The sequence below is a fragment of the Corvus kubaryi genome, unplaced genomic scaffold (assembly GCF_017639235.1).
Source record: "Corvus kubaryi isolate FWS band 111438036 unplaced genomic scaffold, C.kubaryi_AGA036_p1.0 37292, whole genome shotgun sequence".
NCBI classification, from domain to species: Eukaryota; Metazoa; Chordata; class Aves; order Passeriformes; family Corvidae; genus Corvus; species Corvus kubaryi.
The window spans coordinates 1,880,856-1,895,028 of NW_024581091.1; the positions used below are offsets into that span (position 1 = coordinate 1,880,856).

The 14,173-nt window shown below is 43.1% G+C and overlaps 1 long non-coding RNA gene across 1 annotated transcript in view; it reads right to left on the bottom strand.

Annotated features, from left to right (window-relative positions):
• The window catches only part of LOC121664018, a 45,885-nt gene that overhangs the window by 17,457 nt on the left and 14,255 nt on the right, over window positions 1-14,173 (bottom strand). Inside the window, exons 2-4 of the long non-coding RNA XR_006015841.1 lie at window positions 7,357-7,473; window positions 6,828-6,937; window positions 2,141-6,417 (exon numbers count right to left, since the gene is read on the bottom strand). This is a non-coding gene — a long non-coding RNA (uncharacterized LOC121664018). The remainder of the gene's footprint in view (window positions 1-2,140; window positions 6,418-6,827; window positions 6,938-7,356; window positions 7,474-14,173) is intronic.

Sequence of the window (14,173 nt, forward strand, 5' to 3'; positions counted from 1 at the left end):
GAAGATGATGCCAAATGGCACCATAAACTGATCCTTGGCTCACAGTATTTGGCAAACCAACCCTGGAACTGATTAACCTTTAACTTCACTTATCTGCTTAGCTCTCTGAAGTAAGAGATTGGCACTGGCACCAGCAGACTTGGGAAGGTGATGCTGTACTGGCCCATACCGAGTCTATACCCAAAAGGTTTCCTTAGGGGTATAAGGGAAGTGCCTCAGGAAGGCTGATGAATGAATGGCTTATTTTCTGATGTGCATGGGACTAAACTTGCCAATATCCAAAGGCAAGAGAGGTTTCTGAGGCCCTATATGATCAAACAGAAGTCTGGGAACATTTAAATAGCCAAGGCCATGCGTTAATGGACTTGCTGTTCCCAGCACAAGTGAGACGAAATGGAACTTGTGTACCCTAACCAGACACCCAAACTTAATACTTTGAACTTCAGGGGACGCAACCACAGTGCTCATGCAGCAAACGAGTGGTCCTCACAGTGTACTTCACTAATCCCCCTTTAGATCAGCCCTACCCTTTAAGTCACTTGCATCTCTTTTCCAGCCTGTGTGTTGCAAACCTGGAGTTGTGCGGGTTGGGGATTTTGCTCAGTTGATCACTCTAGAAAAACCAAAAAGCTTTTGAAAACTTCCAAATTAAAAGAAGTTTTTGTGTCAGAACTGAGAAACAGAGCACTGCCAGGCTTCTGTCATTGCAAAGAGCAAGAGCAGGACAGGGGAGGAGGGGGACATAGAGAGACAGCACAATGGCAGCCAGTGGCGAGTCCCCCCGTGGAGCAAGACCGTCTCCTGGCAACGTGTGGCAATTGGTGGACAGAGCAAAAGGAGCCTCAATGAGGCGCCAGGGTCTGTTTCAAGTGTTTTGGAGAAATTAGCTATTCACTTATTGCAGACCTGCCTAGCTTATTAATAATGCCTTCTTCTGCTGTAACCCTGGCTGCTACAGAAGCGCTGACAAGATGGGTATGCAGGGCACAGATCTGCCCGCGGAAGAGCTGGGCAGCGCTTTTTGCTTGGCCCTCTTCTGGACCCGTTCCTTGGCCTTTTGTTGCCAAGCATTTGGTTGCCATGCCAACTTTTTAGCATTAAATCATAATCTAAGCACAGAAGGAGGCCAAAAGCCTTCTCAGGTCTAGCTCCTGTCCTCTCCCCTATGATCATACAACTGGTTGTGTGAGGCTGGATGCTTCGATGGCTTGTGAGCAACAGCCCAAATGAAAACTTACAGACAGGGAAATGACAGTTCCCTTTGGAAATAGGTATAGAGGTTAATGGGAGTTACGCCTGGAAGATTTCTGCCTTCCCAGCTCTGCCACCTGCCTGAAACCAAGCCCTGTGTGTCACTCAGCTTGCAGTGCTCCACTGGCACAAAGTGCTGGTGAGCTGAAACAGGCTCTCGTGTTTCAGGCTCGTTTAGCACTGCCTCATTCCCCTCACAGTAAGTGTTTCTGGGCTATTAAAGACATTACTTCAGACTGTCAGGATCAAGGTATTAAAACAAGAAATATGCTGTTGATAACAATGTGTATTAGGTCATTAAAATGGTGAAATATGTTGAGTGCAGACTTCATGTGTATTATCCTCCCATAATAGGTCGAAAAACGAGGTACATACTAATGCTGAAATAGCTCAAAATGAAGAATATGAGAAGTAAGGCTGTGTGTTGCAGAGAAGAGATGAGGCCTGAGTTCTCTCTCCCAACTGCTTAAACTGTTTTGCAGCAGAAAGATTTTTGTTTGTTCCTTCAGTGAAGCTGAATACACACATCTTGCAAATTATCATTACATGAAAACACAGGTCAGAAGAATGGAAACAGAGTTTTAGACAAGCTTTGTCAGGAGAAGCCATTTGACTGGTCCTGCCTAAGCCTTAGGTTTCCCATCTGGGGTGTCAGCCATCACTGAGGAGCACTGCATACGAAGTCTGTATTCTTTAAATTCTTCAAATCTCATCCTTAATATTGGCGGAGGTTTTTCATCATCTCAAAAATAAATGGAAAATTTCTCTTTGCCTCCCTCTGGCATCACAACACTGGTGTGAAGAGCACCCCAACAATACAATTACATTAGTTCTTAAATTTTGCTGTAGAGATTCCTGTTAGTCAAATATGGCTTGGGCTGTTCTTTACCTGCAGTGTGGGGTGAAAGCAGAGCAGCTCTGCTTGCTGTTTTCCTGTTTGCTGCAATGCAGTTCAACAACAATCAACATGATCTCCACGTCAATCTGCTGGAGATTTTATCTGATTTATCACTTCAATTACTTTGCTAAAACTGTATTTGGATCCAAAGACAGTACTGGGCAATGCCTGGGCAAGAAAGAGCAACAGTTAGTTCTTCTGGCATTCTAGGAATTTTCTTGTTGGTTGAAAGGGAGATGAGGTCTTGAGTAGTGAGGGAGCCCGCTAATGCTGCTGAACCAAGCAGAACAACTTATGCTGTGTCCCTTTCTGTGAATGGCTGAGGGAAAACTGTTCCTACAGCTCAGGTGTCCTGAGAGAGTTTCTGCGTGCTTACTGAGTTTTTTTGCATTTAGAGGGCACACACACGTGATGCAGCCCAGCTGATGGCATTTGTTTAGGTCACAGATTATGTGCCATACACCTGACCTTCCACCTCACCTCCTGCTGTCATTTTAGCTGGCTCAAAGAAGGGGCACAAAGCACTTGGGCTGCTCTGTGCTCCTCTTGAGCTACAGTGAAGCCAAATGACCTTCCCTGGTGTGGTGGAAAGCAATGGAAAATCTGGCCCTTGTGCTGCAGAGACTAATGATCTCTTCTTTTGCTCTCTTGTCTGAAATGTCATCTTAGATGTAAATTAAGAAAGAAAAGGACTGATGAATATGTAGGACAGGAGGGTTGAGTGCATGTCACATGTTACCACTCTGATCCAGATAAATCTTCATGTCTCTGTGCACTGGTATAAACAGCTGTACAAAGAATAAGATACACCAGTAGGGGACAAACCTGTTAAATAGACATACTCGTGGAAGCCCAATATTAAAGGTCAAATGCAAACTGATAACTTTTGGACCTGGTCTGCTGCCTTGGGTCATTGAGTTCACACCATGTTTACAATGAACACTGGACTTGCTCCCTCACTCCAATTCCATTCAAGAATATTCCAGCAACTACTGCATAGAAACACTGAGCTGTGTTGAAGGTCCCAAAGGAAAGGGAGGTCAGCACCAGGTCTTTTCTAAATGGCACCTTGTACTTAAAGTACTGGTAAATGAAAGGTTTCCATTTGCCCTGAAAAAGGACATAATCCAGAGTCGTGTAAAATGCAGGATCCTCTGAAGGACATAATTCCCACAGTAGTAGATGACAGTGCGGGAGCTGATTTTCTTTAAAAGACAAACATTGTGTCAGTTGACAGGAGCTCTGCTTGTCAACCAAGACGTGTTCTACTGTCTGCTACACCAACACAGAATAAAGGCGGTGCTTTGAATGTCCAAATTCTATTTGGCTTTGATTCTAAAAATACCTACTCAGAGTTCCCAAAGATGCTCCCACTTAAAACCACATGTTCTTGAAGAAAGTACTAATTTTGTGGTGGATGTTAACTGTAAAGGCACATGTTGGGAAGCTCTGATTTCATGCTTTCGAGATAAGTATAGTTCAGCAGCTTGGACATGCTTTGTTCCTTTCAGAACCAGAAACAGTCTAGTGAAGCATAAGCAGCAAAAGGATTTGGTAGTTTGATCATAATTGGAAGTGAAAACTTGCATGCTAGTTGTACATATATTTTTATCTCCCTCAACTTTCATCTGATGTACAAAGGGTCTCAAATAAAACAGCCTGTTTGATTCTGTATTCCACCTGTATTTTTATACTGGTAATCTTGACATATTTCACTGAATATTAAATGATTATTGTAGTGGATGTACTTTAATGAGGTACCTAAACTTTTTATTACAAGAATTAAGGGAGACTTTGACTTCAAATGCTTTAAACCTTCTGTGCTTATTTCTTTTCTCAAGATTAACTTTCTGTGTTAATTCACTGATAATAAAATCATAGTTGGCATGTTAAAAAGAACACGGAAAAAGGTTCAGAAATGTGGCTGATGCCTACCTTCAGGGTTCAGAAATCAGAAGAGGTCCAGATGGGAAACACCTCTGAATTTTTATTAATTTTGTCTGACCAATGTCTTCAATGATAGTGTTCCGAATGGTGCATGAATGTACTGGCAGTACCTGAATGCCAGCTCCTGGAAGAGACTTCCTGGAGTTTTGCCACAGCTTTTGGCATAGCCAAGTCAGCTCTTGGCAATGGGTGACTCCTCAGGACAAGGTTTCCTACTTTACTTCATTAATTACTTTTCAGTTGTTGTGCAGTATAATATGGTACTGAAAATATAGTGAGAAATCAAGGAAATACCTGTAAATGGGTAATAGCTGCAATACAAAGGTAGAGACTGTGGAGAAGTAGGTGCAGGGCTTCTCTTACTGCATAAATGTGAAAGTTACCAAGCAAAAATTCCATCAGAGGAAAAAAGCAAGAGAGAGGGAGATCACCTTTTTGCAACAGCTCTGTTGCTCTGTTTTGCAGAGATGTTGGCATGATTACACAAGTGTAAGGAGGATCAAAGAGGCGGTCTTGCAGATGACAGCAGCTCTTGCCAAATTCTACTTCTTTATAGCCTTTGCTTCAGGGAATTCTGACAGCCGTGCTAAAGCTCTCTACTTATCAGGTGGTAGGTTAAAGGAAAACTTGTCTTGCAGGCTTCACATTGTAAATGCAAGTGTTTTCTTTGCATGGCTAGAGTGGTGCCTGCCTTAAAGATTATACAGTATTGTACACCTGATTACAGGGACAACGTAAATAGATTTTCCTGGAGGATTAGAGCTCCTGGGAGATGGGACCTACAGGAGAGAAAAATGATAAGAGACTACAGGAAGCACAACAACCCTGTGAGACTGGGCTATTTGAACCGTCAGTCACTGATAATCCATCACTAATGCTAGCTTCAAGACAAAACTCTCAAGTCTTCTGGGGCAGAGCCAGGCAGAACTGGCATGAGCTTTAGCTACAAGTTATCATAATCCTCCATGTGTGAATGGAAGTGTGAACAGAAACGCCACATCAGTAAGGAATAATGGCTAACCTGGCTACCTCTATCTTGGTGAGTGGAGATGACTGCAACTGGTTAGCTTCCTGTCCATCCTGAAATGGGTGGGAAAGCCTCGGTCAAACAGGCCCCAGGAGCTGAGCAGCAGTGCTACACCTTGCATTATTAACGGAGGGATGGGGGTTTTGCTGCAGCATCAGCTGTTACGAAACAGTTGGACTACTTGGAGAGCGGATGATTTTTGTTTTGTCAGGCAACGTGGCTGAAAAAGGAATGTCTCTAGCTGGGTACACAGTGCTCGCTGTGCATGAAGCTCCAGAAGGCTTTTTGGATAGCAGCTGTTGGAATGTGCACCCATTTTTTCCTTTGTGTTTCCCACTGTGTAGCAGCTGTCCGCAAGGCCGTCATCAGGCACCGGACACAGGCAGACCACAGAACACTAAAAAGGGGCAGCTTCCAGGGCAGGAACAGAGACAATGAAAACCGCCAACAGATTGTCAGCGATACTCACTTAGCAAAGAGGAAGCTGTCCTTGGGCAAGGCTCTGTACTAAGGCTCTGGCAGCCAAGACAGGATTCAAGTCTGGTTTTCAGCCGTTGCAAAATCCTGTGTGCATTTGACCTAATCAATTCAGGAGGGAGTGGGAGGGCAGCGACAGTGTTGCTGGTCTATGTTCAAGGCAAGCCATGTGATGCGGAGCAGGTTGCACCTTTATTATGTGAACAAGTATCAGTGGACAGGTAATATTTCAACGGTAAGGCACACAACATTGTGTTCCAGTCTTACACAGAATCAGTAAATTGCAAACCCAAGCAAGTTGCCAATAATTGCACAGGACACGTAGCCTGTCAGGCCCTTTGAAGGTAGCTAGAACAGGTGGGGTGGTGACAAAGTAGTTAAATCCGCAGGGAAGCAGTGGGAGAGCCCTGGGAAAAGGAACTGCCTGGAGAATAACTAAAAACTAGTATGCTTGCTCTTGAGCGCCTTTTGTCTAGGCTGTTCCTCATTGTGCTGGAAACACCACCATCTCCCCTGGCCACTCATTCAGGGCTTAATTGTCCTTGCAGCTACACAATCTGTCCATGATGTTTAACCTAAGTTTCATTTGGTATAAATTAGGTACCCCTATATCTGCCCTGGTTAAAGGGCAGACTGATCCCTTTCCATTTGCCATTTTTGCCAATAATAGGCTGACTCTTTTCTGGGCTAAACAATTCCTCCCACTTCATGTTTACTCACAGGCCGTGTGGTTTCCAGACATCTGATGGTTCTCATTGATATCCTCCTTGTCCTTGCCTCGTTTTGAAGGGCAGTGTGCCACTCAAACACAGCACTCCTGTGGATATGGAAAGGAAGGGTTGCCTCACATCTCTTGGATCCTCTATTTGTGTTTTCAAGTCACACTTAAATCTAGTTTTGTTATTCTGTGGTACAAGCAGGCCTCCTGGCCAGTGTCAGGTGCAAGAGGCAGGATCTTTAATTTTCTTTTTCTCCATTAAAAGTATCACCAGATTTTCTGTGGAAATACTTAACAGCACTTGCGTTCCTACCTCTGAAAATAGCCCTCTGGAAACTTGCAAAATACATTTTTCCATCTGGACAGTGAATTATTAATAACTAGAGTTTTCTAGCAGCTTTTGCGCGACCATTAAAATATTTCCCCACATACTGTTTCTTTTGCTTGTTTAGAACATAAGACAGCCGGGTCCTGGGCTGGAAAGGGAAGGCTGCCCTGTCCTCACATACCTGTATGTGCTCTGGAGTTCCCAGGATATGATTCACAGCAGCTGCTGCTTTTCAGGCAGCACTGTGCTGACTGACCCTCATATGCCTACAGACTCCAACAAGGATTTTCCCTAGGTGCAAACACAGGAAAAGAGTTGTTTGGGGAATTGTGGCTCTCTTAGCTACTCATATCCCAGCTAAACCTTATGGTAATATTTTGGGGCTAGGAAAAGGTACTAATTGGAAATGCTGTTGTGCAATAGAGGTACGAGATCTCTTTTAAAGGTGGATTGTTATAATGCAGTGCAGCAGACCAGCCTGCCCTTCCCTCTCTAGGGATGCGCATTAGTACAGACCTTGTAGTGCTTCTTGCTCTGCTGGGATCTCAGTATCATTGTTCCTCCAAAGTTAAACCAAAAGCACTGCCCAATCTAAATGACAAGACGTCACTTCGCAGCATTTCTCAACTACTGGATCTGAGAACAGTTTCTTTTCATGTTTGCTGAGTAATGGGTTTAGCATTTGGCAGAATCCTTGGAGATTTTTTTACCCAGTGTCTCAGGCTTCTCTCAAAATCAGTTTCTCTCTCCCAGCAGGCAGTCAATGAGGAAGAATACGAGTGGTGAAGTAGAGCCCCATGTCAGTCCCCTTTGTCACTGGAGTCAGTCTGAGTAAAAAAAAAAAGGAACACGTTGCTTCCATAAGAAATCCACTGCCTTCTACAGAGCATTTATCACTGACAAGTGTAGTACCAAGGTGGGGAAGGAGGAAGGTTTTTTACCCTCCCCACATGCCCATGGAGCAGTAAGGAGGGATTTTATGCTTGTTTTATCTTGTGTAGAAGGAGAGATCCTCATACTTGCATCACCACGCTCAGGGATGCTAGGCTCATAGCCCTCCTCTGGAGCTTCCCACGGCTCTGATCATGGATACTAAGGGAGGGGTGGGTGGAAATGTGCAGCAAAACACATTGTTTGTTTCCAACCCCAGTGAGTAAGCCCATGGTTGACCTTAAAACTCCCCAGAACTCAAGGCTGTCGTTTGGCAATTGCCTTAGGATCTTCTGAAGTACCAAGAACCCCAAATCCAAATAAAATAGATATTTCTACAGCAACACGCATTACTTTCAGTCTCGTAAGAAAGCAATGATTTGTTATGCCTCTGTTTTTCTTCTCTTTATGTCACACTCTTGGAGTTTTCTACCTGTAAGGCTTGTAAGAATCCTGATGGTTGTCTGCACACACCTCAGGTAATGCAGCAGGGAGACTACTAGATCATTTCCATGTCCAAGATAAAAGGTATCTGCCTCCTGGGGAATGGGCCTTTAATTGGAAGGCAGTCATCTATGTTATCTAGAGCGACTGATACTGCTTTCTCTTTCTGATTACCGATGGTCTCACACAGCTTTCACTTCAGTTTCTGGAGGATTTTGTGCTTTACAGAGAAAAAATTACCCTTTGTTACGTCAGTTAAATTATGTAAGCTAGAGAGGTTCCACAGGTCGGTATTATTGACTCTATCACTACAAACCACAAATCTCATGTGAGCTGCTCCTTGTTTGAAATAGCTGCTCTGGAAATCTTATAATTAAGGGAGAGTTTTCTGGGGAATTTTAAATAGTTTAATAATGACGGTGAAAAGAAGCTGAAGAAGTGAATCCTAGAAGTGTAGAATCAGGTAAGCCAAGACATCTCTGCTTGAAAAAAGAAAAAACGCCATGTTTTGGGATCGAGTTGGGACTCGGTGTCTTAACAAGAACTGAATACAGAGTGTGCCCACTTTATGCACATTTGAGCCATTGATGTGAGGTTGTGGGCATCTTGGAATGGGAGGAATAGGCTGATGGTGTAATGCTGACTAAATTCTCCTGTATGACCTGTGACCTGCCCTCAGATCAGCAAGGATGTAGGAATCAGCACTTCAGAGCAGAGAGAGGACAAACTCTGCTTTTAGGAGCAGCTAAGTTTAGATGGGCAGTATTACCAAGACTTTGGATGCAGGGTAAAAGATTTTGTGATTTTTTTTTTTTTAGGAATGAAAAGAGGTTGTTCCTAAAGTAATTACATAATACTTGCTAAAGAAGTCACCGGAGTATAGTACATTTAACAAACTGTTGGTTGTAACCTTTCTGCTCTGCTACAGTCCTGAATGCAGAAAATGTCAATCCCTTGGGAATACTTGAGCACCCTAAATTACTTTGCTGAGGCTGGGCTCAGAGCTGAGTTACTGCTCTGTGACCATGCTCCTTGCTGTCCCACAGCTGATTCCAGATGTCCCTTGAAGAGAAGGATTTCAATGCCATTTCCAAGTTGATGGGCAGCTGGGGTGGTCAAAACAAGCCTTAGACTCTTATCATGTTCCTTATCCACAGTGGGAGTTTCACACTGTGCTTTATTGAATAGTTTCTCAAAAAGCTTATTTTAGTCAGGCAGTTGTTAGAAGATTTGAAATGCAGTCCTAGTACTAAAAGAGAATGTTTTTTTAAAAAAGTGGGGGGACACACCCATGTGGAATTGGTTTCTATGTACCCCTCAAGCAAACCTCAGCAGCTGACAAGCAGAAAGTTTTCTTTTGTTTTTTTAACTGTCAGGTTTGAAATGTGGAAGCTGACATTTCAGCTAGGTTCACTCACACACATCCTGAAAAGAACAAAAAATCTTTCTGAATTAATTAGCATCTCTCACAGCTGAGATGACAGTGGAATAAAATTCTGCATGCTGTGAGTAACAGCACCATAACCCATTCCTTGACAATGGGAGATGTGAAGTCTCACTCCTGTTACTGTGTTTGTTCTTTGGCTCCAGGAGCAGGGAAGCAGGAGACTCTCCTTTTGATCAGTCAGTGGCTCTGAACACCCACAGCAAAGAAAAAAAATAAACATACCTTTATATATGGGCTCTGCAGGGTGAAGCTTCCACTCAAAATTGCATAGAGAACTTAGGCAATGATTTTGTTTGGAAGCAGGCGTTAGACTGAAGCTAAAGTTTATGGCCTGAATAGTTTTTTAAGAAATTATGTGCATTACAACATGACGTGAACAGCTGACACGTTTCTGACTGTGGCTGAACTCTTTTGCCTCCCACATGTTGTAGTTCAAGGAGTTATTTCTGATAAAATAGTTGCTCCAATAAAACTTGTTTCCAAAACAGTACACCATGTGCAAACTGCTTTAAGATGTGAATCTGATTGTCCACTCTGCACTTGATGTAAAGTAAAATTTCCCCATGGAAATGGTGTCTGGTTCATTTTAAAGCTTTTATATTCACCAGCGTGGACTCTACTACTGATGAAGGTGAAATGTGCTAAGTGTTTATGGAGATGTTTCTTTCTGATAATCACTAGAAAAGCCCCAAAGGAAATGAATCTGGCCTTATTTCTTTCAGTGCCTTTAAGCTAAGGCAGGAAGCAAATGTTTTTCTTCTTGTGAAAAGTTATAAAACAATTGTGAATCTTTGCAGGGGTACCAAACTCTGCAACAAGACCATTCTTTACAAAAGAGACTTTAATTGCACGTCATCAGTTTGTCTTAGCAGCACTGCTTTAGCTGGCATTCAGTTTATCTTCTGTCCAAAAGTGGCACATTGATGTGCTGTGCTTGGCCCCACATTTACATTTGCATGTGTTCTATAGGAATGAGCTGGTTCTTTTCTCCCTCCCCTCTTCTTTCAGTGTTTAAGTTTCTGGAGTCATCTGCTTCCTGTCCAAAACACATAGAGTAAACCTCTGCACAGCATTCGAACAGAAACAGGTACCTAAAAATGCTGTGGCTCTGCTGCCTTCCCAAGTGTTACAGCTCCCAGTGCACAAAACTTCCAAATTAGCTGATCAGATGGAGCATTGCTATTTTTCAACTGTTTTTGCTGTGTGACAAGTCTTGACACTGAGCCAGCCTGAATTGGCAGCAGATCTCTGGAACAAGCCACAGGGAAAGCTGCAAAACAGAGTCATTTATCTTTGAAACAAAAGCCCTGAAGATGGAACGTCTGATTCCCTTCTCTTTGGACTGGTGTAAAGCAGTCACAATTCCTCTGAAACTGAGAGCAGAACTGCAGGAGGAAAGAACTGAGCTCTTGCACTGTATGCTCTGGCACACGTGAAACTGCAATTTTGTGTGACAGACAAACATCTACTACTTCACAGGTGAGAGGGGAGGCATGGTGAAAAACAAAAACCTATCACTCCTCGGGAAGCTTTCTTAGATTTGGGGTTTTTACAGTGTATGCTCCCTACACTGCTGGTGTAATTCCATGGTCAGTGAGAGCTTCTCTAGGTTTTAAATGGCGACACTGACAGTTTGGCTAATGCAATTCCATCCTCTTGATAGCATGCTTTCTTGTCTCAAAAAGCGACAGAATTCAACAATTTGCAGAATGTTGTGTTATACTTTTTGCAAATGAGTCTAAACCATCTTTTGCCCTCTTGTACCGTAACAGCAATCCAGAGAAACTGCTGATGTAGTGATGTTTTGCTGGCTCCCTGCTGGTGTGAGATCAGGCCGGGTGCTTAGAACTGCCCTGTGTTCAGAAGGGCTATTTTGAAACAATCTGATCGCGACCGCCAGTATGTACAATGCGGAAGTGAGAAAATGCTGAGGAAGTAAAATGAGCTGCTGAATGACACTGATCTCATCAGATCTTAAAGGGAAACTCCAAGGTTTCAGAAGAGCTGTTTTGAGCAGCTGCTGACTCAGAACACCACCAAGTCATCTAATACAGGCTGATACAGGGATGAAACCCTTATCCAACTCTTTGTCAAGCACAACTCCCACTGAAGTCAGTAAATGGGACTCCAGAGACACGTATCGCTTTCATTTTACAAAGATGCAGTCAGAGAGGAATTTTTTCCAGCGAAAAAACACCCAGTGAATGAGCAGCAGAGCAGGCCATGCTGTGTCTCAGTAACATGAGCGCAGCATATGCTGCTCACAGATTTATAGCCTGAGTCTGAGCACATGATGCTGTCTGGTCTGCAGCATCAGTTTCAGCTCTGGTGGTTACTTTGCTACGTAAGAAATGTAACTTTTCCCTGTGTGTTTATACACACCCGTGTGTTTATATACTCACCCCAACAAACTGAGCACCACAGGAAAGGAAAAACCCCAAAGGCAATTCAAGACAAATTAACCCATAACCAAATTTTTAGTTCGAGTATGTTCTGTATGTTAGACTAAATGCATCAAACATTATTAAAAGCAACTCTTGACTTTTTGGGGGCTTTATGTCATTTTTCTGATAAACTTTAGCATTACAGGTGAACTCTGCTGACAATGCTGTTTGTCATGTATTTAAAAAGAGAAGTACATAAAAACCTTACTTTTCTGTACACCTGAAGGGACCTGAGCCAGGTTCACAGTTTGTTCCGAGGTGCTGTGATCTGTGCTAAAGCCTGGGCTGTGTGGCCACAGTATCATGTTAGCATGGTTGCTTTGCCGAGTAGCTGGGAATCAATAGGACACAAAGCCCAATCACTGACAGGTGGCTGTGCTTTCCAGCAGATAACTGTTTTGCTCACCTCCTGCATGAAGAAACTGGGGGTTTCTTTCCACTCTTTAACAATTTTTTTAAAATTTAAAATATGAAAATAATCACTTAAGCTGCATATTTTCATTTTGACATGCGAAGGCAAAAATAATTGTACTTTGTATTAGTAGGCCGAGATGATAATACGCTTCTGTTGTCTGGGCTCATTTTTAGTTCAGGTTACAGAAATTCCTTTGCACTATGTGGAGTGGGTTGAAAAACCGTATTACGGATTTATCTCCGTCCCCGTAATAGTGTCAATCTAGGCTGAGTGTAATTTTGGCCATGTCTAGATGGTGGTGTAAGACATGTCGGCACATACCAGGACAACCTTCCACTTGGAAACGACATCAGTGACTGCATCTGGCATTGCTACATATAATTATCTATCTGAAAACTGACAGCAATATCAACAGAGAAAAGTTTTTAATATGAGGATGTAATTTAACCAGCTGTTTATTTGTTTTACTTGGTACCCCTTCCAGGGAAAATAGCAAAACCTATTTTCTCTTAGTCTGCAATGTAACTAGAACATCATTTCCGTGCCAATACGGCAACTGAGTGGTATCACAGATGAGAGAAAATAGAGTATGTTTTCTTTAAGAAATATCTGGCATGCTGAACAGAAAAACCTCTGTTTGAAAATCTGGCAGCTCACCTTAAGGCATTTTAAACCATGTGAGTGAGCACATTAGCAACTTCCTGTTGCTGGCAGTGCTGTGTAAGCGTACCCCAACAGTATGGACAGATAATGCAGAGCCCATCTGGAAAGCATGTAACAGCCTCTTCAGAAACCGCTTTGCCTTGGAACAAATCACATCCTATTGCTCTCAAAAAGCAGAGGATTCTGAGAGCAAACTGCCTTCAGAGACTCTGTTCCCGTGGCAAGAGAAGGAAGACCATTTGCTCCTACTAAAACAACACGACCCTTCTTTAAATTTGCAGATTTCATGATGGCGAATTGATTCATACAATATTTTTTCGGCATAGGCAGCTGGACTGACCTGTCAGTCTCACATCTCTGCAGGCTGTCTGCAGAAACAGAAGAGCACCTGCATCTCCTCCCTGTGAGTCCCATACACGGCTCACTACGCCATGCGCTTCCCGACCTTAAATTTCCTGCGTAGAAAGTGGGTGAATATATAACTCTTGTCTCTGCAGCGTTTTTCACAGAATAGAAACCTAGTGATCGTGAGCTCACAAACAACTTTTTTTTCCCCAATGCAGTCCTGTCAGAGAACTCGTGATCAAGGGAGGAACTGAAAACACTCCCTGAAGGAACAGAAATGCTGTGACATATGAAAAAATCCTTTCAGGAACAGTTACCGCACTGTAGACGTGCAGAGCAGCATTCCCTATGTTTGGCTGCTACTCTGCAATTATAACCCTACCAAAAGACTAACTTTTTTTGGTAACTTCATTATCAGAACAAAATGTTTGTTTTAGTCGTGCCTGCTGCTTCTTTGGTCCTTGCTTAGACCAAGCTCTGAAGTACTTTCAGGGAAGCAAGAAGTGAACACGATGAAGTGCTGAGCCTCATCAGCCAAGCTCCCTTTCTGAGGCCTGCTGCAGATCTGCAAGACAGTGTTCATCCTGATTTGAACCTTGTGGGATAATTTTAATTGGGAGTTATTAATTTTTGGCAAATAAAAAAAGGCACCATGCTAGTCTGACTCCTGCTACAGACGAAGTCTTTGTGGGATCCCTTTTAGCACTGCTGTGGGATCTGATGCTGTGCAAAATCACTCTCCAAGTCCCATGACTTTGGCTTCTAAGGTGCACCTCAGTTTGCTTTTGCTGCTGCTCTCTGCAAAATGAATCCTTCAGGAGAGAGGAGTCACAAGGAGT